This window comes from Ctenocephalides felis, unplaced genomic scaffold (assembly GCF_003426905.1).
Source record: "Ctenocephalides felis isolate EL2017-DRISC unplaced genomic scaffold, ASM342690v1 CF-g0.4_SCAFFOLD_01886, whole genome shotgun sequence".
NCBI lineage: Eukaryota > Metazoa > Arthropoda > Insecta > Siphonaptera > Pulicidae > Ctenocephalides > Ctenocephalides felis.
Window position 1 is genome coordinate 85,982,349 of NW_020538040.1, and position 26,766 is coordinate 86,009,114.

The 26,766-nt window shown below is 30.7% G+C and overlaps 1 long non-coding RNA gene across 1 annotated transcript in view; it reads right to left on the reverse strand.

The window, feature by feature from the left end:
* LOC113374599 overlaps positions 1 to 26,766 on the reverse strand; it is a 109,817-nt gene that overhangs the window by 6,587 nt on the left and 76,464 nt on the right. The window contains exon 2 of the long non-coding RNA XR_003367004.1: positions 11,558 to 11,585. This is a non-coding gene — a long non-coding RNA (uncharacterized LOC113374599). The remainder of the gene's footprint in view (positions 1 to 11,557; positions 11,586 to 26,766) is intronic.

Below are 26,766 nucleotides of genomic sequence, written 5' to 3' on the forward strand. Positions count from 1 at the left end.
ACGTGCAATCGTTGTAGAATATCACTATTTTCTTCGTAAAAGGGGGCCGCTTTTTATTCAATTCATCATCATCGTCAACTCAGAATAGTATCGTCTAGTGATTGTTTCACGCTTCTAAAGGCCATCAATGTGAATCATACCTTGCAAATCCTAGAAGATAAACGACATCACCTTTCCGGCTAATCAAGCAGTATTCGTCTTTTTCGGAGCACGTTTGTCGTTCGAAGTCCATTGTTTCTGGGCCAGTGAATTAATGTTTTGCTGACGATCATAAAACGACGCAAAAATTTTACCAGATTGCTCTGAAACAGCGCCAAAAACTTCGCCGATATAGTTTACGGTTGCACTTGTTTTCCGAAGTAACAAACGCGGCACCCTTCGCGCCGATTGCTCTTTTATGTCCAGAATATGATGACTGGTTCTTTTGCGATGCCCACAGTCTTAGCTATCTTGCAAATCGATAGTCTGCCAATGCCAAGAGATGATGTATTTTTCAAATATTTTCGTTTGCAGCAGCCGTTTTTGAAACACCTGAGCATGGCTCGTTAAAACGAAAAAAAGAAGTTATTGATGTGACAAATGTATCTGTACTAGTATTTATATTGAATAAGTTTTGCTATTTAACTGAATTATGTAAATAAAATAACATATATTCTAAAGTCTCAGGTTATTTCGCATGTTTTAAAGCATAGCTGTATAAAATAATTAGTTGTGATTGGGTGTGGTATTTTACCTTAAGGCGATTTACGATGAACTTATTGATATGTGGAAATATTTTATAAGTATATTATAACAAGAATGAATTAATCTATTTCAATAAGATTTTTTACTATTTATTAACTTTCCATATGGTTAGTTATGATAATCGCAATAAGTCGAAAATGTAAATTTTTACGGTCCAATGGTTTCTAGCAGATTTTCAAAATTTTCAAAAAAGTATATTTTTTCCAAATCTTCATTTCAAATTCTTCAAAAAATTACAATAAAGATAATTTATTAAGATTGAATTTTTAACGGTATTTTATATAATTCTTAGAAATATGGGATGAGGTGCGTCTCCCTTGACGTCATCATTCGAGTCGAGAGTGCTTTGCTTGATGACAGATCCATTTCATGTCACAAAATCATAATTTTTTTTTCTATATATACATTTTTTTTTCTGTATATATAAAAATGAATGTATGTGTATTTGTCAGTCTGTCTATGTCCTATGCTTCCAATCGCCGTGAAAATTGGGAAAATAAGTTTGAAACCAAGTGGTAGGGGTTGGCGACCCCGCAGCATCATTTTTTTTTGGTCAGTTTCTATTTTTAACTTTCCTTAAGGTTAGTTATAGTTATAAGCCGAAAATCAAAAATAAAAATATTTGCATATCTTCACGTTTTGAAAGTTTCTGAACATTTTGGCATACCTCAGAAAAAATCGATGCGTGTGTGTGTGTTTTGTATGTCCGCTTTTTCTTGTTCACGTTTTCGGGGGCACCGATGAACCGATTTGAATGGTTTAAATAACATTTGGTTCCTATTGATAGGGAGATGTACTGATTACTTTTTGACAAAGGCAGGTCCAGCCGTTACGGAGATATAGAGCAAAGAGTGCAGAAAATAGAAATCGAGTTTTTGAGAGAATGGAGCATCGGATTTAAATGATTTAAAAACGTTTAATTAGTAATTATAAGGAGAAGTGGTGGTTAGTTTTTGGCAAAGACAGGTCCAGCCGTTTCGAAGATACAGAGATAAGTGTACAAAAAATGGCAGTTTTTGAAAGAACGAAGCATACGATTTGAATGATTCAAAAAACTTTCTGCTTGTGTTGACGAAAAAATTGCTTTTGCAAAATAAAAATTTTATTTTTTTTTTTCAAAATTTTTTTTTTATATATCGAAAATAATTCAGGTTAATTTTAATTCTAGCTGCAGTTCTAAAACTTTATAATAATCTATTTGAAAACATGTAATATTATTCCTCGAATATTTTGTTACAGTACGGGAAGTTCCAGCATTTTATCTTAAGGCACGATGCCATACACCACTAGTTCTATTTTTATAATGCGTAAATATATTTACAAAAATGCCTAATTTTGCACCGTTTTACCACATCATTTTTCATCTCGATTTTCGTCAGTAAACGTGAATGAATTTCGATTGTGATCAATAATAGAGTTAAAAAAAATCTCAGTTTTACATTAAAAAAATAGTTACAGCACGCCAAGTTTATTCCAGCTTAAGCAAAAATGATTAAAGTACAGTTAGGTCTGTCGCACGGTATCTTTGACAAAAATATTTTCTTAATTTAGTATCCAATTATTAAATTACATTTCAAGATTATCTTGACGCACATAAAAACGTCATAAAATCTGGTACATGCCGGTATGAAAATAAAAAGAAACGAGAACGAAACGGAGGCATAATACACGTCGAAATGTGACAGACAGTGATTTATCACTCTGCGGAGAGTTCGCACCATCAAACACTCAGGTTTATAAAAATATTAGTGAGACTATTAGTGCAGCGTATCCTTTGTGGCGTGGTGGCCGCGTACAATATTGACCTCTAATGACTGACGGAGTCCGCCGAAGAAATGAAATCCACCCGGAGGCGCAACTGCTCTGCACTCCTAATCATGGATGCCGCGGCGATCTCATTTTGCGGCATCCGACAAAAAGGCCCTAGATCGCTTATCCGACTTGAGGATATCATATCGTACAGAGACCGCGTCACATTTTATTTTATTTTATTTTAATTCTGCAATCTATAAACATAATTATATTTAGCAGAGAATGCTGACAAGTTGTTTACAATTGATTGTTTACAAATTGGCGTATTTATTATGTATTATTATATTAACTTCAACTGACACTAGTTTAGCCACATTTGCTGATACGTGCATCATCGCCACAAACAAAGATCCGACTGCAGCTACCGACAGTCTTCAGCACTATCGCTTCGCTGACAAATGGTTTTCGTTGTGGAGGATAGGAGTAAATAGCTCAAAATCAGTTCATATGACTTTCACGCTTCGCACCCAAACTTGCTCCGCAGTTGTACTCAACGATGCAATTATTCCGCCCAAAGAATCAATAAAGTATCTCGGCATTCACTTGGACAGGAAACTCAACTGGTAAGTACACATAAAGAACAAAAAACAACAAATAGATCTAATATTCAAAAATTATTATTAGCTTCTAAACAGAAAATCAGAATTATCAACTTACAACAAATTACTTATATATAAAGCTGTGATCAAACCCGTGTGGACCTACGGATTACAACTTTGGGGTACTGCTAAAAAGAGCAATTTAAACACAATACAACGAGCACAGACCGCGTCACATGCAACTATTTCTTATATTTGTTCATAAAATCGATTCGGTTGATGGCCTTCCACATATCATTATCCATACTACTAGATACTAATAATTGTGCGTGTATCTTATGATGCTCGTATCAAAATTTAGATTTTTTTTATGTCCTACCAACTCCGGCCAAATTGACCTTTCCAATCTTGTTGTAAAACATAAAATTAGACAATTTGAAACCTTAAAATAAGATTATCAAAATATATGATAATTCTCAGAATATATTAATAATACTTTCTTCACTCTTTGATTTCAGTTATTTTTTCTTATTTTCCAAAAAAAAAATGTTAAGTGGCCTAACTACCGCGGTCGGTCAATAAGACTGATGGTAATAAATGTTATTTGGGGAGTTGTTTCCAAATGAACCAGACAAATTTAGAATAAAGTTCTGTATGGTGTGTGAAGTCAATAGTAAATATATAATATATAGATTTACCTATTTGAGAAATAACAAGAGGAGAGATTGTTCAATTCTCCAATTGAGTAGTTCGTTGTTCTAAAACTTATAAATAGATTCACCAATTATGAAAAAAAAATATAAATATCAAATTTCATTACTCTCACTGTGTACAAAAGTACATAAACCGAAAAAATTATTGTCGCAACTTTCCAACGTTTTATCCAATAGAAATAGGAAGAAGCAGCAAGGGTGTACCGAAAACAAATAGATTTTGTAACTATTAGACATTGTTTGACAAAAATGTGGCAGACCAGATAGTTAAGAAATGTAACAGAAAGACAAAAATTTGTACGTGGCAACTTTAAGTAAATTTCAACATTTTGAACCTAGCTGGTTATATGCGTAAATTGGGTATAGAAAATTTTTAGACACGAATTTTTGTTTTAGCCAATTTTGTAACTCCGCGATGCATGATCAATATCTCAAGAAAATCAAGATTTTATTAACACTGTACATAAGATCGGCTTGGTGTGGACGAAAAAATTATCAAATAAAAGTTGATGTAAATTACGAAAAAAACAAATATATTTGCGTCAAATATACATTTTAGACAACAATAATTGTAAAACAATGTGAAAAAGTCTAATAAATTATATAAAAACTAGTTGGTATTGGTATTTTGCCTTGAGGCAAGTTACATGAACTTGCCGGTAAATAATCGACTTGATCAATAAAAAATAAATTCATTTATGAGGGATTAAAAGTATTCCCAGCGGATTCATAATATCACATATAATTGAAAACAAACGAACGATTTTTTTTAAATTGAAGTCAAAAAAAGGCTGGCCAGACCACTCCGACCGATAGAGGGTTAACATAATATAGTTTCTTTATCATTGTACAAAATGCTTGAATTTATAAAAAAGTTTTTGGCGTATCGTTTTTACTTTATATTTTTTTTTATTTATGATTTATTGGCTTTATAAACTAGTACATTAGCCATATCCTAAATTACATGATATCTACACTATCTCTTAAAGTCTAGTCTTACGTATATATCGTTGTTTTATGTATATTTCATTTATAGTTTTATATTATTAGATTTGATGAAAGTATAAAGAGCACCGTATAATTTTGTATCTGTCAGCACTGTTATAAAATTAATTGGAAGGGAGATTTTTTGTTTGATTATTTCCTCCCATAGTTTTTGTCTGCCCTTTTCCCAACTTTATATTCGAAAACATTAGTTTTCTCATGTTTTTCTCATATAATTTGTTATAATATAACAAATTATGAAAATATATAAATAACTAATTGATTAGTAATTGCTTGCAAAAAAATATTCATATATGTATAGTTATAATATAACAAATTATAAAAATATTTCAAAAACTAATTGATTAGTAATTGCTTGCAAAATATATTCATATATGTATAGTTTGGTTTTTAACTTAATCATTACATCTCCCAATCATTACGAATTAAATGCTTTTTGAATCATTAAAATCGGCTCTGATCTCTAAACTTATATTCCATTTTCCGCGTTTTTTGCTCCGGATCTCCGAAACGACTAGAACTGCCTTTGCCAAAAACCAATAAGCTCCCTACCAATAGGAATCGACTTCTTTTTGAATTACTTAAATCGGCTGATCCGTACGCCCGAAATCGTCGACAAAAAATTGTATCCAAACACATCCATTTTTGCTAAGGTATGTCAAAATTACTCTACGGAAAGTTAATCGAAGTATACTCTATAATTATCACGTAAATAGACAAATTGCAAAAAGATAAGAATGAAACACATAAAAATCACTAATAAATATGATCAAATTCACATCGCTAAATTTCAATAAGCGAACTTGATAAAGTGATTGAATTTTTTCATTCCAGCATGATCGCGTTCATTAATCAATGCCTGAATGCATTTGCAAACACCTAATTGTGTGGTCAATTAAACACAACATGTGCAGACACACGAACGCGCTACTTGTTGCCAATATCTGTCATCGCCGATATCACCATCAATAACGAAACAAAGCGAAACCCTATATTAATTCCCGATCACAATCGTTCTCCAACACAGGATCAAGGCAATCCATGCAGCGGCACAAGCCCCGTGCACGAATGTATAGTGGAGTACGAACCGGAGTACGAAGTCGATATAAAACTCTTCTTGAATAGCGTCATAGAATAAGCTATATTTTTATTACCCCGCACGTAATGTAAAAGCACCACATATTTTTCAACATAACTACCTTGTTTGCACTTTTTTACACTTCACTTTTCAATTTCCTATTTTTTGCTCATGCGTCCTCTGCCGCGCTTTTGAATTTGCAGTACTTTCTCAGTGAGTCTGCTTTCATCTTCGTCTTAATCTTTCAAATATTTCCATTGAACTTTTATTTCGATTGTGTTATATAATGACTATATTTTCCCAATAATAATAATAATAATAAATGGTAGTCTGCCAGAAGGCAGGTTCATGGTGTGAGAGCCACCACAAGAAATGATTTCCTTGCCCTTCATCCCATCATCACTATTCTCTATCCCATTTTTTCATTTTATGTATTTTCTTTCCAAACTTTTGTTTCCATGCTTCTTGATCATGTGCTTCGGCTTTCAGTTCCCTGTATTTTCTTTTCTCGCGTAAGTCGTTAATCGTCTGCATTCTTCTTCTTCCCATTTCTTTTGTTCCTTCTATTTTACCCTCGATGACATCGTGTAGGAGGCACTCTTTTTGCAAAAGAGGTCCTATCCAGTTTCCTTTTCTTTTCAGAATTGTGCTCAGTAAAGTCTTTTCTTCATCTACTCTTCTCGGAACTTCTTCATTTGTTGTCCCAATATGGGAATTTTCCCAATTCATTTTGCTTTTCATATCATAATAATATCCTGTAAAATGTTCTGGCTTCTGCTGCACTGTGCAAAACTTAGGAACATGATAAAATTTTGATCAAATTATATTTTTTAATGTACGATATTTAAAGTTCATCACTTGCATCGGTTGGCTACGCAATTGCGGATTTTTGTTGAAAAAGCAAGTGTAAGGCGCCCGGCGCAATGTTTATTAAAAAAGTCAATTAAAAATCACTACACACGGACACCTTACTACCTCGAAGAACCATATATAATTTATTGTAAGAATGGCTATATCAGACCTTTGAAAATAAGTAGAATAAATAAGTTGGTTTAGTTATTAATAGTATTTATTTGTTTGATGTTCACGGTTCAAGTTATGCGTACAAAATGAGGATGAGTTTCTTAAAAACTATCTTAGTACCTAGAGTAGGGCAGGAAATTATTTTATTATAGAATAGAGGGAGTTTAGTATATAGGTAGAAGGAGATGGATTAATAAAATTTGTGAGGCTCGAACATGCCGCCACGTTTTGAAAAAACAATGGGAAATTAGTTTACATTATTTTTCAACATTGCTTCATGTAGTTATGGTATTGTGGTAAAGTTATAATAGAAATGCATAAAAATGATTAAGATTAATTAGTTATAATAGTATGTAAAAATGGTTGATTTTTACATTTATTTTTATAAGTACATTTTTTTATTTAACTGAATAACTTCATGCTGTAAGTATTGTCCACTATATTCAATAACCTTTTGTCACATTTCAAGCATTATCATCAAATTTTCATAAAATTTCTTGATTTCATTAGCAGAAAACTGAATAGGGTAAAATTTGATACCATCATAATCATTGAATTGTTTACCATTCAAGAACTTTTGTAAATATTGAAACAAAACGTAATCAGAAATCTCAAGATCAAGAGGACTACATAGCGAATGCGGCAAAGCATCCCGACCAAGATCCAAAAATTTTTGCTGAGAGGCCAAAGATATGTGATCTCAATTCTAAAATAAATCATGGTTTTCATATGTCAATTCACGCCGCTTTTCTTTATTTGCTTTGTTTAAATTTGCTAGTTGTTCATTGTGGATATCAGAATTGATTCTTCAGTTGGGCGGTAAGTAGACAATTCCTTTGTGAACAACTTCAACTGGACGACAAAAGCGTCTTAAATGAGAAACCATCTGAACAAAACTTGGGAAACCAATTTTGACACTGCCGTTTGAAATTCAAACTTTGTACTTTTCTAATGAAACAAATATAATATAATAGTATATGATAAAATAAGAAATGATGGTATATAAAATCAATGATAAATTTAACAAAAATATATATGTGTTTAATGATGAACCAGATTAACAATTACAAAAAAAAGACATTATAAATTATGTGCATGTTCTGATTCTGATTCTATAATAAACACATTAATCTTGCTACAAACCAACCATAAGGTTATTGAAATCTAGTATTAACCTCTAAACTAAATTAAACATTTTTTAGAAATCATGAAATATCTTCTACTGGTTCAACGTAACAACCGTGATCTAATAATTATAGAGATATACTTTAACCAGGATAGCAATAATAAACTGTATATATATACTGTTGTGTTATATATATATATATATATATATACGAGGTGTGTTCAAAAAGTACCCGGAATTACTAATAATTAAATTTCGCGGGTCTGGAGTGTCTGATTGTCAAAAATTTTTTTTTATTGTGTTGGTATACATGCCCCTAAAGTATGATGAAATTTTCAGCTATATTCACTGTTTACTTTGTCTGTGGTAGTCGCTAAGGTTCGACGTGTTTTTCTGAGCTCGGCGATTTTTACAATGGAAGAATTGAAAAGTCAAAGAATTTGTATTAAATTTTGCGTAAAAAATGAAATAAAGTGTTGCAAAGTGCAAAAATTCACCAGATATGGCTCCGTGTGACTTTTTCTTATTCCCAAAGTTGAAGAGACCCATAAAAGGACGGCGGTTTTCCTCGATTGAAGAAAATCGCTGAGAGTGCTCAAGGACATATCAAAAAGTGAATATCAAGGGTGCTTCGAAAATTGGAAAAAACGCTGGCATAAAGTGTATTATATCTGGGGGGGACTACTTTGAAGGGGACCACATTAATGTAGACGAATAAATAAATATTTTTTTGAAAAAACGAAAATTCCGGGTACTTTTTGAACAGACCTCGTATATATATATATCTATAACTTTGTCAAAAAAATAGATATTGAGATGATTTTTTTTTTAAATAATTCTAAGGTATTGAGCTTTCATAATATCAAAAAATCTCAAAATCGAAAAAAACAATAAAAACCGAACAACCCCCTTAAGCAGAAATATGTGTTGACAATTTTAAATGATTATGTACTTGATTTACTTGCAACCGTCCCATCCGCAAAGTGTTAACAGTGTTTGGCGGATCACGAACTCTTTCCACAATTCACGTTATTGGTCGATTAACTAATTGAGTCATAACAACGTATTATATTAAGTCCATAATCAACGGATCGATTAGAAAACTTTTAGCTTTGCATACATCAATTATTAAAATTGCTTCAACTACATCGAAGTATGTAACCTGCATTGATCAGCCCCTTATTCGGGCATACCTCGCGGTGTAACGGTGAGATTTCTATCCGTGCCACCCACACCTCGAGAGCGTTTGAGATGATCACATACGATGATGGAAGAGATGTGCCCGCGCTGGGAAGAGCGTCCGATAGCGAGCGCAGCGGCTCGGCGTGATAAGTACAGGGCCGCAGTACGAGCCGTTCAGATTACACAGTCGGCGAACATTAAGACCAAACCACGCCCACGGACGTGGTGCCGATGGGTGGCTGTGCACGATGGTGTGAGGCTGAATCAGGTGGCCGCGGACCAGGTGAGAATGCGACCGAGATAAGAGGACGATGCGCGTGGACGAGAATGATAGAGGAAGCTTTGTCGCAGGTTAAGGATCAAATTTTAGATCTGATTGTGAGAACGTATGGTAGAAAGGTATGACGGTTTGTAAACAAATTTATAAGAACCAGATTTTTTTTTATTATTTAATTTATTCTGCAATCTGATTGCTAACAATAATTATCTTATAATATAAACCAGTAGGTAGTAGTAACACCCAGCGGCGTATCTACTAGGTATAAGGACTAATTATCTATACCCGAAGTATTTGCTGACATCTTTATTATATGTGCAACTATTCCCACGAGAGGCGATTTTCACTTGAGGCTATATTTGAGATCTATGACCTCAAGTGGAAATTTGACGTCAAAGTTGCCTGATGTCAGGCTTGGCGGTAGCGAGAATCGATCCAGCAAACCTAGGACTAGTTGCTGCTAGCCCACGCTCTAACCAATATCGCTACCGCTGGCCCATAAGAACCAGAATATTGAAGATATCTCATCAATTTAGCTATAGCGTTGCTAGGAGCTTTGTGTAACAAGGGTAAGTAGTAACAGGCATTTTAGAATAGGATTTCAAACAATACTGACATTTTTTTTCTCCATTGGACATTGAAACTACCCTGCAATATATTTTCATAGCTGCGATCCCGCAGAACAACGCAATGAGCAAAACTGTATAGATCCGTCATTTTTGACAAGTAATAAAAAATTGATCTATCATACAATTTTGGTTTGCATTATTATTATCGACTAGTTCTAAATTTTATTTATCTTATTTTGTTTCAAATTTATCAATATTTGTTAATGTGTAACAGTTTTTGTGATCGCTTAATTTTATAAATAATTGTCTTCAATGATGTAAATAAAATCATACCTAGGCTTAGATGAGACAAAACTTTGGGGCTAGTTGCAACATACAAGAATTATATACGGAGTCAAGTAATGAAGAATGAATGGAATGTATAGCTTGTAAAATTTTGCTGTAAAGTTTACCAATGTTAGGCTATCTTACATAGCGTTTCTTATACAATAGTATTAAATACTGTCTACATGCTATGCGATTGCTGTGCATTCAGGCGTTTTAGATAGAAAACCTAACCTAAAAACGCTCTAACGTCAAACGCACAATCTTACTATAACTGCATCTTTGTGATATGGCATAATAACATATGAGTGAAGTTGCAAATACGTAAATTTTGACAGTTTTTAGTAGAATTTTATATGATAAGTGCTACGTAACATATCCTTGCAATAACATTGGTCTATTTTACTGCAGAATTGACTCCTATATTTTTAATTTGTATTATGATATTACGTTGATATTTGTTAAAAAATTATATTATACGGACCTTATATATTTACGTAGAAAGAACTTATTTTTACCTAAAATTTTCCTACATTTTCTCTACTAACGCAAAACGCCATCTCTCTCATTCTTTCCTGTCCTAATCAAAATTTCTGTTACTGAAAATTCACTTTTACACAATATAAATACAATAGAGTTTTCAATTCAAATAACATACACTAAAAAACTCAATATAAAATTCATAACCGTAAAAGTTCGACTTCTTTTTAGTTGAAAATGCAAAATATCAAAGCTAAGTCAACTTGAGCAAATAATAAAAAATGGCATTTTAATGAGATTGCATATTATATACATGAATTTTTTAATAAATAAACGCTATCGATACTAAGAAAATATGAGAAAATTAAGAATTATATACTGGTACATTAACTGTACAAGATTACGTATTATATTTTATTAATTATCCAACTTATGTTAAAGAATCATAACATTTTAACTGTAGCTTAAGAATGTTTAAAGTTAATAATATTTAAAATCAAAGTAATATTTAAAAAAAAAAATTAAATATAATATATACTTTATTTAAAAAATGCTACTATTTTTCTACTAAAAAGATATGCACAGAATATAAAATGGTGTTCAAATATTTTAAGAATATTATATTTTAAAACAGATTTTAACTTTATAATTAAATTTATCTATAAATTGTACTATATGTACATACCTTCTGCAACTTCTCTTGTACTGTCAATCTGAAATGTATACAAAAAATAATTAATTCTCTTTTTTTTATAAATTTATCATTTTTAATGCATAAAAAACCTTGAATACAACATTATATGCCAACATACAATTGTCAAAAGATGAAGCATTCCAAATCCTTCATTGATAAATGAAATAAGTATGAAATATTAACGGAATATAAATATAAAACATGAATATTAAATATAAAGTTTAACTTTAGCAATTAAAACTAATATCAATATAAAGTCATTATCTAGAGGTAATGATAAACTAAAAATATTTATCCATCACAATGAACAATATGAAATTAATGTACAAAGCGTAAACCAATCAAGATCAATTATACATTCACCCAATATTTTGTAAAAGTATCAAATATTTTATGCTACAAGCATCATTTTATATTGTAGTATCTTAAGAAATTCATTTTTAAATTAAATTTTTAGATTGATATTTTTGTGGGTTGCAAAATATTTATTAAATATATATAGAACTAAAAAAACAATTATATTATTCTTTACTCCTACAACATGTTTTATAAAAATATATTTTCACTACAAAGTTATGTAAACAAACTTTAAACATCTTCCACTTAACTTGAAGGATTATTCTCGAAAACCCCTATGTTATTGCTTCAAAATATTACAAAAACTTATTTCAACGCGATCCTATTACTGGATTTCTTAATCTTTTGTGAAATCCTCGCCTGAGTAAAAATGAGAGAAATGTACGTTACTGGATGATCTAGGATTATTTTGCGCTTATTTGACTTTTTATTATTCCATCATTTATGCCTATACTATAAAAATTTTTATTTGCTTATATTTTTTCTTATTTATAAACAGTAATCTGAACTTAACCGATCTGTAATGTGTTTTGATGAAACTTTTCAACAATATCGCATAAGAACGACTGACTTCTCTATATTTGATAAATATTCATTATTATTATATTTGATAGAGAACGGATATTTTCTTTTGGAAACGTAGTTTTCAATCATAGGAAAATATCAAAATGTTCTCAACTTTGTGGAAGTACATAAAATGCATTAACACTTATTGTTGCAAAAATCTTAATGTCGAAGTAATCATGAAAACAATGTTCAATTTTTCCATATTTTTTGTATTTAAAATAGCGTTTGCTTTTTTATAAAACTGGGATAAAATCATCTTACTGATCTCGTTAACTTTTTAGAAGTCAATCTGCAACAATGTACAAATCCACTTAGCATTTCCAAACTAGCAAAAGTATTAATAAAACCTAATAACATACATATAAGCTTTCGAATGCAATTTAGGTTTTAGCCACAGGGGTGTTTTTCTTAAATCGAATTTAGTCTTGACAGCAAAGGCAATAAGTTTTTGGCAGTGTTTAAACACATTCTATTATATGGTTTCAATAACTAACTGGATTAAGCGGTTGGCATTGTCGCAAAGCCGATAATGCCTTTAAAGTTGTACGAGTTAAATTTTAAACTTGGTAAGTGGATAAGCAGATCAGGATCAAAGAATTTCTTAAGCATGTTGATCAAGATACTTTACGAACTGCTGCACTAAGGTGACATTTGAAAAACAAATTATAACATTTAAAAATCCTATTAAAAATAAAGGAATTGTCTTACGATACTTACTTCAAAAAATTTTGTGAAATCATTTATAAATTCAATACTTCATGATTATAATTTTGTAAGAATTATGAGCCCATAATAAAGTTAAAAATAAAATTTATTTTATACCAAAAGTGAAAAGTGATATGGAAGTATTCACTTTTAATTATAAAATAGCACGTCAATACAAAACGCTCAAAAAGAACAATGCTTACTTTTAAAATGTCTCAATAAAATTGGAAAGTCTCACATAAATAAAAAGCAAATCTTATAAAAGGAAATCTTATAATTTCTCAATGTAAATCTTGAAATACTTGCTCCTCAGGACATGGACAATTTTAATATATGGAATACAGATCCATTTTTCCTAAAGTATGCCAAAATTTTCACGATGTATTAAAAATTAAAAATATAAGAAACTAATACAAAATATTTTTTGTGATTTCCAAAACTTAGTTACAAAAAATTTTGTAAAATCATTGTTTGTCAAAATTTTTGTGTTTACTTAAATGTATGGCCTAATTCAGCCGTAAAACACACCAATGTTATGTTATGGAAAAGCTATGTTATGTAGAAGCTTTCATAAAAATTCGTAATAAATACTGTCAAATTGTCTTAAATATTCTAAACATCTTGACATTTCAAAATGTATTCAGTTTTTTTTTTTAATTTCCATTTTACTTGTGGTGCATGGCAAGTTGCTTTGAGGCGAATTGCTGAAACTTTCCGTACCGTGATTAAACAAAATAAAAATGATCAATTATCAATAAAAATTTATCAATGAATAATAACAAAATTTTGAAATATTTTAAAATAAATATTATAAATACTGTAAATTTCACGGTCGTATTTTATAAACCTAATATAAGTGCTTTTATTTGGGCAACGACCTTCATCTAAAATTATCTACAAAAACAAAAACAAAATAGGCACCGTCGACACAAAGATTATGTTTTTTGCGCCCGAAATCGCGTACGAAAAATTGTATCTGAACATATTTACATACACAACATACACACACCTACACACGTCACACATAAAAATCGAGGTAAGAAATGACATTCTAGATCCTCCCCTCACGAAGTAATGCCCAACGGCGGTTTCCGTGGGGACCAGAGGCAAGGGCAAAGCGGAGATTTTAGTCGGTATTATACCCAGGCGGTATTGAGCCCGACATACCCAGACAAAAGACCAGTCTGGGATGCAAAAAGCCATTTCAAATACATCCGTTTTTTATAATGTATGCCAAAATGTTCAGAAACTCCTAAAACGTAAAAATATGCAAAATCATTATCGATATTTTTGCGATTACTATAACTTACTCTACAGGAAGTGAAAATGCTAATAGTCACTGTTTTATAAGAATGACAGATATACTCGTCAATACAAAAAATTCTGCCACTTCTCCATGACGAGTGTATTCGTCAATTTCGTCAATCATAGTCAACTGGTTAATTATCCCAACCTGACTGTATAAATTGACCTCTATATAAAAGTGCGTATATAATTTGGACCAAGTTGTCTGCTGATCATATGCTCGTCAATACGTAAAATTCTGCCATTTCTCCATGACGACTATATTCGTCAATTTTATCAATCACAGTGAACTGGTTAATTATCCCAACCTGACTTCATAAATTGACCTCTATATTAAAGTGCGTATATAATTTCGACCAAGTTGTCTGCTGATCATTTATTTAAGCCTCGTATCAATGACAAGAGGGCCATTGAAATTCAATCGAGTCGGTTGTTCTTGAAACAAATGCCCACTCGGCACTCGGCCGATCTACACACAGGTTGCGATCGCACCGTGTAATCAAATAGTCGGAATGGTCATTGAATGTGATGTATATACCCATATCGCGTATCACAGGGGCACCCCGCGGCCACAATTAAACGCGAGACCTGTCATTTAAACAATTACGAAGAGCGCCGAAACGGAAACAGAACAATTACTATCCAACAATGCCCTCCTCCTCTACGCCTGGGCGACAGGCGGTGTGGAAACACTGGAGCACTGTTGTGGAAGAATCAACAGCTCTGTATTCAATTAGAATAATTAGATGGTTAATAAACTGACATTACATAGCGTAAACTTGGGCCAGCGGTGGCGATATCGGTTGGAGCGTGGGCTAGCTCCAACTAGTCCCAGGTTTGCTGGTTCGATTTCCGCTACCGCCAAGCCTGACATCAGGCAACTTTGAGGTCGAATTTCCACTTGGGGTTATAGATTACAATTTAATTCCAAGTGGAAATCGTCCTTCGTGGACATAGTTGCATCATTCAATCATATGTAAACTATTAGACGTAAGAGCTAATATATAAACCCCACACATAGGAGAATGGTGAACCGATGAGTTGCCTTTCATAATAATACCTTAGGTTATAAGTCTTGAACAAAACAGCTTATAGAACATATGAAGTTCTGATTTAGGATCTTAAGGCACAGAATTCTCTTGTTCTTTTTTTCAATAAGAAACAACATCTATTCCATTTATACTTCTTTTATCTCGGATTTATTCCATTTTAATGGTCCAATGAGAATAATACATTATTCTAATATACTTGAAGGCATTTCTCCTTTATCGTTGAAAGTTTTGTCATAGTTCATATAAATATACAAATTCTTGTCAAAAATCTACTCTGCAATAAATTAGATCAGCGTTTGCCTGCATCCGTGCTCCAAAGCGAAGCAATATTTCTAATAGGAAAAAATATATTCAATATTTCTTAATTGCAGAACATATTTTCAAATGTTAAAATAATTTATGAGATCATAAAATTAATAATATTACAGTAAAAAATAAATTTAAGTTATAGGGGAGACTGGGTACGGTTGTGCCACTTTTTTTTGATCGGCCATAGTTTTGGTAATTTACCAGTTAGCTGAAAAAAAGCAAATTAAATCGTAATTTGAACATTTTTCAACGTGAAAATACTGAAATACTGTCCTTAAATACGATGGATTAGTTATAAAATAAAATTATACGAAAAAAGGGCAAGTGTCACTACCGTCCACAACCCCACTTGTGACGGGAACAAAAATAGGTTAAAAAACAATAGATATAAATACCAAAATGGGTTATAGCGACTTTTATTGTCTAACATTTCTTCTAATTCCATGCGGCTACTACTGTACATTCTATTATTATACAAGAAACTAACAACACATATAAAAATTATTAATAATTATTCAAACAATTTCTTAATAATCTTCGAACAGTATAAAACTATAAGTAATTTATGATTTCCAAAAATTATCATCAGTTGCATGCAATGAGAATAATCAGCTAATTTACATCTTTTTCATTGGAAGTTTCTTTGAAAATCATCCACATTTACAAAAATCCATTGATTTATTTTTTCCAGTAAATCTTGCATAAATTGAAGTTAGAGATTCTCTTATGTTTCCAAAAAATAAATAAAATTCTCAATGATTATAGTCAATTCTCACTCCAATACATTAAAATTGGATATCTAATAGATTTAATCTAATTTATTTATTTCACTATATACTTTTTCATCGCATTGAACATTTTTTTAAGGCTTATAATCTTATAATAATATTAATTTTTATAAGGTCTTTATAAAATATAATATATAATTATATTTTATAAAGGTTTTTAAAGACTTTATATCAGTGAATCCTTTTGTGGTAAATTAAGTTAACGAAATAGCTTTGTATTTCCAATAAGAATCCTACTATCTAAGGAGGCTTTTTTTACTGCAATAGGTTCAAAAAGAATAATTTATTCGTATCATGAAAAATGTTCTTCCCACCATCGGAAAGAATTGATACTGATATGCTTTAGAATAAATGAAAATAGGATCGAATAGCATTGTAGCAAAAAACAAGAAGCTTTACCTTTATCTAGCAGCTCACTAATATACTCGCATAATACATATTTACCCATAATTTATTTTTGGTAGAAATAGTTTCAATTTATGACATTAATAATACTTGGTTTTATTTAAAACGTTCCTAAAAGAATTTTTACATTTCCAATGAGAATCTAAGATCATTCCAATATGATTAAAACATTCCTTAAAGAATTCTTACGTTTCCAATGAGAATTTAAGATCATTCTAATTTCAATAAGAATTTTACATTATTTTAATTTAATGATTTGTAAATATTTTTTTCACTATTGTCATGCTTTTACAAAATCACCCTTCATTATTGTCCACAAATCGAAAATTCATAATTCATGACTAAATACTACAGTACGTAAGTGGGGTAAAGAGTAATTTAATGAAATTATAAACTAATTTTTAATATACAGTTAATTCAATCAATTTAATACACAGCAATGCTAATTGCCAACATTAGAGTTTTTTTTTTAAATTAGATACTGAATCAGAATTATCATAATTAAAAATTTTCTATTATATTTTTTGTGGAAATAACAATCATTTTTATTTTATATTTAACATAAAAAATTATAAAATCGTTTATAATTTAATTTAAATTTGTATAAATACAAATACCAATTTAAATTTGTATAAAATATTTTTTGTATTAGAATTAAAGTACGACTTAAGCTTAAGCTTGTTCTAATGACTACTGCTTTCTGATATTTTATTTATACATCTTTTTAAGTTTCAGTGCCACTTTGTGAAACAAACCAGATTGACATGAGACTCCATTCAGAATCATATGAAATTTCAACAGAATTTTATTTAAATAATAAAACCTAATTTTGAACAAACCGTGTGTATTGTGCTTTTTACATAACTAATTGATATTTTTATAAATTTTCATAAATAATTATTACATATTGAAATTAATGACCATATTACTAAAATTTGTAATAATATGCAAAAAACAATCGATTTTGCTCAAATCCCAATAAATAATTAAACAAATCCGGAAATATAATTACAATTTTCTTTGGCAAAACTACATTGTAAGATAAAATTCGTTAAATTAGAATTTCGAGCAGCCCGCAGTTGACTAAATACCACCCAGTCCATGTTCCGCATATAATGACATGTTATTACATACTTCCAATACTTATATCTGTCTTTCTGGTCACAATCGTTCGGCTTTTTTAATGAATATTTTTATTACTTTAAAGTAGAGTGGTTTGACAAGGCATAAAACCATAATTACAGAGATCTACATATGATGACATTTTTAAAATATAACGCAGCGGCATCACCGAACTTGTTGCCGCATTTTGGAAAGAATGAAGCAGTAAAAATATAATTAGAAACTTGGAAGAATAACTTGTATATAGGTGAGTTAGTATTTTTGAGACCTATGTAAAATTTTTTAAGTTCTGTTATCAGAAACTAAAAATCAATAAATAACTTACTCTAGTAAAATACTATAATCCACTGAACAACTTATTATTAAGTACATCTAATTGAAGAAAACTTGATTTGAATAATTTCTCTCTTTTTATAAAGCATTTGTATATTTGAGTATTTTGAAAAATAAGAAATCATTAAAATTTCAGAAAATTTTGAAACATTTGATTTTTTTTTAAATTTGTAAATATTTAGTTATCGTAAAATAAATAATGATAAATATAAATATCGTAAAATTTAGAACATACAAATTATGTAATATTAGCTGAGATGTAAGAGTAGATTTTCCATTTGGAATCAAAGAGCAAGCAAGCAAGATTCTAATGAGAAAATTTGTGATGGATTATGGATATCAATATCACAAGAAGCACAAAATGCTGAGAAAACAAATTGCTCAATAGCATACTAAATATTCATAGAAACAAAGAATTTATGAAATATTTAAAAAAAAAAAAAAATAACTGATAGATAAACAAGTCTGAGCCAATAGCGATCACATCCAACAAAATAGCGAGCAATGAATTTAAAAAGTAGCAGAAAAACAAACAAAATGTTTTTACACAAATTGTTTAGCTTATGATTAATTTATTTTTTAATGTCAAACGTAAGTTCTGATAATTTTTCTCAAATGATAAAGTCCATAGGTACTATATTGGGTGTGGTTTAAATAAGATTCTGATAAGCAGTATTTGAATTTGAATGTATTCAGTGGTACTAAGTTCTAGGTATCAACAGTTAGGTCTAAAAATATTAAAAATAATAGTTTGCTCCTATAATTAAAAAAAATCAGTAAAATTCCATATAAGCGTACGCCATGTTGCAAATATAACAAATCTATATTATAGCACGAAGAGCTGAATGTTGGGCGATAACAACGTTATATTACGATAAAAACTTAATATAAATAATTGGAATATGTCACTGAACCATTATGTTTAAGAAAAGTATTAGGCAAGTTATTAATCAACGAAGGAATTCGACTCTTCTAACCTCTATTAACCAGAATGTAATTATGGTCAAATAATTAAGAATTATAAATGCATTTGCTGATATGAAAAGTAGATAATCATTTTTCAATAATAATTATTAAAAATATATAAGGTAGGGTAGGGCACAAAGGTCCAATTTGACTTAGAGTAATTATGTTATGAAAACCAAACAAAAATCAGAAAAAATACCACAAATCAAACAAACCAATATCTGGCTATGTCCAGTAAAACTGCCAGCTAATTCATCGCAAATCATCATTGTAAAAATGTGTCTTTTTTGTTGTTTTTTTTTTTTTTTTAATTTGTCACTTGTTTTTTTTATCCCATAGACGGAGTAAAATAGAACAGGTCCAATGTCTTATTTTTAATTTCAAATCTATTTTAGGAAATAATAGCTACATTATTTAACCAAAGTAAAATATAAATTTCATGGGTACATTTTTTTTTACAGAAATAATACTGTATATAACCCTAATCTGCAGTTTCGCCAAAAATGTTCACCAGCGGAAATGGAATAGCTATTCAATTAATTGATCTGTTGTGAAATAACTTTACCTTAATTTACTTTTCTATTTATTATTCCTTACTGTTAACACCCTTTGCTAGGGTAATGGTTCAGTTGGCCCTTTTAACCCATCCACGTGTAAGCTTTTATTGAAGTTGAAGAAACTGTTGAATTAACTTAAAATTAACAATACATCTTATAAAACAAATAAACAATTTAAAAATATTATATTAAGGTCTCATGAACTAAACAACGTGCTCACAACCTTAAAAACTAGCAAAGAAAGGAAATACTTTTGTTATGGATTTTCAAACATTACCGTTTATCTCCCGATAGCGACGTCGTAAGAATCTTTTAGTAATTTATTAAAAATAATTGTTTTGATAAATAATTACTTATGTTATCAATACTACAAATAAACTGGATGAAATAGTAACCCAAATCATCAATATGATAGAATGCTGCAAGAATCCCTGTAAGTGTTCGCGTAACTAGTCGCATAGCACGAAACTTTTACTAATCAGAATGTATCCAACTCTACTAATTAAAGTCTAACTGCATTTCTTAATATGGCAATTTGATAATTATTGAGACGACAATGATTATTCAGACACGATAATCGTTGATAAGTGCGCTCATATCTGCACGATTAGGTCGGTACGGGTTAAATATTTAGCAGATGTGGTGGGATACGGCGTTGACATAAGAAGAGAAATCCGAGTCGAATCTGACGATTCGGATTGGCTTCACAGACAAACAATTGAACGTTGATCATTACTAAATACGTGCTCGCTGGCGGGACATTGCAACGGGGGAAAACCACTACTCGATAGGAGGGACGACCGACCCATCGGCGGAGCGGAATCGCCGAGTAGAAATAGCTTTACTCTATTATCTTCTAAGAGATAGTAGTGGTGAGCGTGGCGAACTTTTTGCGTGCGAACAATTAACGATATTCCATTATTGATTTTATATACTCTATATGGTTAACTAGATGATTTATTACGAGATATTAAGTAGAACTATTAAGCATTTATTGTGTATCAACTGCAATGTGACACAATTTGTATGAATGACATGACCACATTATTGCACACCAACGGCTAATTATTAGTTCAAATTACTAGTGAGGTGCATGACATCGTGCCTTAAGGCAAATTGCTGGAACTTCCGTACCGTAATTAAAAATCTTGGTACCCTTGGTAAATTACACAAAATGTGTACACATTATTGAAATCTCTGTGAAATATCTGATAATTTGATGTACATATGTCCAATAAACATTATTGACAGCCAAATAACATTCTTTTAACTTATTTTCATTGAGAGACCATAACCGCTGGACCTGCCTTGCCAAAAATTTAATCAGTTCTTCATCTTGTCCATGCAAGTAAAATGTTTTTTTAATTATTAAAATCGTACGCTCCGTTTTCTTAAAAACAGAGTTACCGTTTTTGGCACTTTTTGCCCCGTATCTTCGGAACAGCTAGAACTACCGTCGCCTAAAACAAATCAGCACGTCTCCTTATCAATACGAATCGAGTGTTTTTAATTATTCAAATCGGTTGATCAGTGTTCCCGAAATCGTCGACGAAAATTTGTATCCGCACACACATACATCCATTTTTTCTATGATATGCCAAAATATTCAGGAACCTCTGAAATGTAAAGATATATAAAAATTTTCTTTTTCGATTTTTTTGCGATTACTATAACTTACCCTACGAGAAGTTAAAAATCAACGGATGTACTATTTTTGCACATTCGCAAAACCAATAAAAAACCTCTTGTAGAGTAAGTTATAGTAATCGCACAAAAAACGAAAACAAAAATTTTTGCATACCTTTACGTTTCAAAAGATTTTGCCATACCTTAAAAAATGAATGTATGTGTGAGTGTGTGTATGTAGTATGTATGTATGTATGTTTGGATACAATTTTTTGTCTACGATTTTGTTTGATTTTGATTTCAATGATTTGACAAAAATTCGATTCGTAGACTATGCTGATTTGAGTTTTGAGGAGGGATTTTGAGGGAGATGAGTGCTAAAAGTACCAAAAATTACAGCTTCTAAGACAACGAAGCATCCGATTAGAAAATTTCTATACTTAAATTATGCGCATCAGTATATCTCGGTAGTTCAGTCTGTTTAAGCGAGTTACTACTATTTTTCATGTTCGGATTAATCAATTCAACTTAAAATTGATTGAGTTCAAATTCCGTGGGAGTATAATTTTATTTTATTATTATATGTTTGCATAGTAAATATTACATAAATATTTATAATTATTTGCAAACATGAATTGATATATTTAAAACAAATTTATTTTAAAAATATGGGATAAAGTCTTCATTGACATATAAGATATTGTAGTTATAATATCTATTTATTGATCACTAATTTAAAATTTAAATCTTGACATGTCCTATTTTTGCGCATATAGACAAACCGAATGCTATGCGAGTCCTATAATTGAAGCACAATCTTCGAGTAGAAATATTGCTACACTATTATCAATTAGTATCAAGTCGTGACGTACTATAATCTTGAATTGAATTGTAATATTGTAATTGAATTTGTGAATGGTATATGGTTCAGATAAATAATTTATTATAAAATGTCAGACAGAAATATGGTTTATGAAGGCTATTGCCTGTGTACCAACCACATCAATGTAAAATGCTGACAACAAATTTATGCGTATTATATATTTATGTTTATGGAAATGACTTCAATACTACTAGATCATTCAATAATATGTTACTTGATTTATAAAGTTTTATAGAGTTAACTAAGCAAATTATAACCACATATACAATAGTCATTATAATGAGAGTTATTAATAAGTGAAATATTTACATCGTTAATGTAAATATTGTGATATACATGTAAGTTTAAAAAAATATGAAAATTACTTCAATGCTAAGATATATTTTGAAGACAAAATAAATAAATATCAATGTTATTGTATTGTTGAATAAATATAAGGCAGCGATTATAAATAATTTATAATCGCTGCTGCGGTCAAAGTAAAATGCTAAAAATTAATATGGACAAAGATATGCCGAAGACTGCCGATTATAATTTTTGACAAAATATCTACAATATAAAATAGGGGAGACTGGGTACGGTAGTGACAGTCGTTATAACACTAAACTATACTGATTTTGAGATAGAGTCCAAAGGGAGAAAGATAAAGTACGTTTGTTCGAACAAGTTTCCTTTAATGCATTGAGTCAGCGCCATACATTTACAAGATCTGTTGATCGCATTGCTTTTAAAGAATCAAAAGTAAGTTTTTTGTTTGATTTCTTTTAATAATAACTGTTACTTGTATACAGATAGATATCATTGTTCTTTTGCTATTTGTTTGAGTTGAGCATTAGTAGTCAACTACCGGCAATTAGTTTTGTTTTATGTGACATGTATTTCTTGTGCTTTTTGTGTGAAATTTAAAGAAATAAAGAAAAATCTAACTTGACTAGGACAAAATACAAGAAAGTAAACGATAGAAAAATTTAATACAAAATCGCAAAAAATTTTACAGAGATTTCTTATTTAAATTATTGTTATATCATATTGATAAGCTTTGTTCAAATTATTATACTGATTGTGTATTTTGTATAATAAATAAAAAGCAAGATATTCTATTTAACGTGGAAAAAGCAATTAATAGTATGTCTTTAACCCTCCGTCGGTCGGAGTGGTCTGGCCAGACTTTTTTCAACTTCAATTTAAAAAAAAACTTTTAGTAATCCTATCGACTTGAAATTTCTGGACTTTCCCTAAAATTTCATTAGCTGTCGATCAATGAAAAAATCTGGACGAAAAAATGTGTGGTCCAGCCAGACCACTCCGACCGTTCGAAGGCAAATAATTATCCGACCGACGGAGGGTTAAAATATTTAAGTTGTTATATTGCATCTAGTACAATTATTTATATTTGTGAATAGTTTGATTATATAACTACCTCTGTTATCTTAATGATAACAACAAAGTCCAATATCTAGTATGAATTTTAAATGTTTTCTATTAGTTTTAATTAATCTAAAACTACCATTTAATTTAATTAGTATAAATATAAAATATTAATTAGAATTGCCCTTATATATATTTTATAATCAATTGAAAGATAGATGAATTACAATCTAAATTTCTATAATTTGTGTCTGTTTTTATAAATAACGAGTATGATATCCATCATTCTGGCCACCTGGATGGATAGGTACAATCTAACAATTGTGCATAAACACTGATCTCAAATCTTCTGCAAAGAAGTCAAAAGAGAAAAAAAGAGATTATTTGGTGTTCCTTCGATTCATTCGCATACACTGGCAAATATACACACAACACAGTCCCAGTCCATATAGAATATAATATTTCGGCGGTGGCGAAATAAATAAATAAATGTTCTGCGTAGGATTTCGACACGGTGCCGCGTTTCGGCATTTCGCCTTTTCACGGCGCGGAAATCCGCGTGACGGGAACGAATCGCGCATGCGTTCAACGCGATTGTCGACTTTTAAAAGGGATTCTATTATTTGTCGCCGTTTTTTGTTGTGCTTTGCTGGCGAGCGAACGAGTCTTGTTCGCTTGTTCACACCCGAGAAACAAAAATGTCCAAATAACGCACAGTTCTCTTGTGTTATGTACAATCTGGTCGAATAAGGGAATATGTTGCTACCACTACAAACTACCATTCACGTGCGAAGAGGAAAACACCGGGTGTGGCCTGTTTTTAAAATTAACCTACATTTTTCCCTATTCAAGTATTAAAATTACTTTTAAACCCTTGGAATCTTAAGAAAGAGTTAATGTAATTTTTAATAATCACAAAATTTTACGACAATTATAAATAAAAACTAGTGGTTCATGACGTCGTGCCTTAAGACTGAAAATTCCCTTATCAAAAATTAAAGTTTTTAAAAGAGCTATACATTTTTTGAAAACTTTGAAAAAAATACATTTTTCAGAATTTTGAAATTTAAAAAAAATACTGACTCTTTTGAAATTTTTATTTTTTTCATGTTTTGTAAATTTTGAACTATTTTTTTAAAGCAATCGCGTTGCATAGCGATTTCAGAGACGCGTAAGCGCGGCGTCGCAGTCTAACGGATAAACATTGATACGGATTCCATATAAATGTGAAAAAAAAACTTATACTATTTTGTTGGATCTCCAAAACCGCTAAACCTGCCTTTGAGAAGAACAATTCTTTCACGAGCATTGTCTTTCAATTTTACAAATATATATTTTGTATTGCATTTTACTAATCTATTTACTAAAAAACTCAGTATTCATTAAAATATTGTTTATTATTAACTTCTAGTATAGTAATCGCAAAAAGTCGAAAATATTTGCATATCTTTATGTGTCTTTTTCGCATACTTGGAAAAATGGATGTGTGTGGGTGGTGCGTGCGGATACAAATTTTGTCGACGATTTTGCAAACACGGATCGACTGATTTAAATGAATAAAAAACATTCGATTCCTATTGATAGAGAAACGTGCTGATTAGTTTTTGTGAAAAAAGCAATTTAGTTTGGGAGAATGAAGCACCAAACTTAAATGATTCAAGAAACATTTCACTTGTATCGACAATATTATTAATAAGTATTGTTGATATTTTTGGAGCGGTTTTTTCCAGCAGTTTTGGAGAACCAATAAAAAAAGTGAAAAAATGCCATTTGGCGGTTAAAAATAATCATTAGGCATGTGCAAATAAAACTATCAAATATTTTAGAGATTTTAATAATTGGTACTTTGGTTCACATTTCTTTGATTTCCGTACTAAGATTTATAATCGTTATCCGTTCGACTGCGACGCGGCGCTTGCTCGCTTCGATATTTCGTCTCTAAAACAGCTATGCAGCACTTTGAAAAAATATCTATTTTTTTATTTTAAAATTTACAAAAATGTTAAGAACAACCTAATTTTCAAAAAAAATATCTAAATTTTCAAGAAATATTAAAGCTTCTAAAAACTTCGAATTACGGTACATTTGTCTCAAGGCACGATGCCATGCACCACTAGTTTAGTAGATGTTTGAAATAAGTAAGCCCACTTATTACGGTCTACTTTTAATAAAACTCATGTATTAATAGAGTATGAAGTAATAGATCCAACCTGCAATTCTTCACATTTTCCGCCATTTTCTACGCTAATTTTCTGCACTTTGCAAAAAAATAACAAACAATGAAAAGCGCATCATCTCACGCGCCAAATCCCACGTAAATCTGTCATAACAACAAGACCATGCCCGTGATAGCTGTATCTGAAACACAGATTTCTCGCAAATTAAACGCTACGCACGGGCGTAACAGTTCCGGCTCATTCTATAATGTAAGTCAAATCCTACACAAGTGGACAAGAAATCAGAGATTCACAGCTTTTTAAGCTTTTTGACAGATTTAATTCAATAGAAGTTGCTTTGAACGTACATCTATTGTAGTTATATTTTAATCAAAATTTTGCGTTAACGAGAACAATTGTGATGTAAACTCAGCACTTGGTAAAATTGGTAAAAATTATTGATAAATTATCCGAAACTTGCGCACATGGTATTGATGAACATGTAGGTGCTACTAATTGTTTACAATCGTGTAATTAAGTTATTGTAATCGTCCAAAAATCGAAAATAATTTTTTTTTGAATATCTTTACGTTTAGAAGGATTTTGCTATACTTCATTATTTTGTTTCACTTTATATTCCATTTATTGTATTGTTTGTATTATTTTTTTGCACCTATCAATTTTGAAAATAAGACATTGAA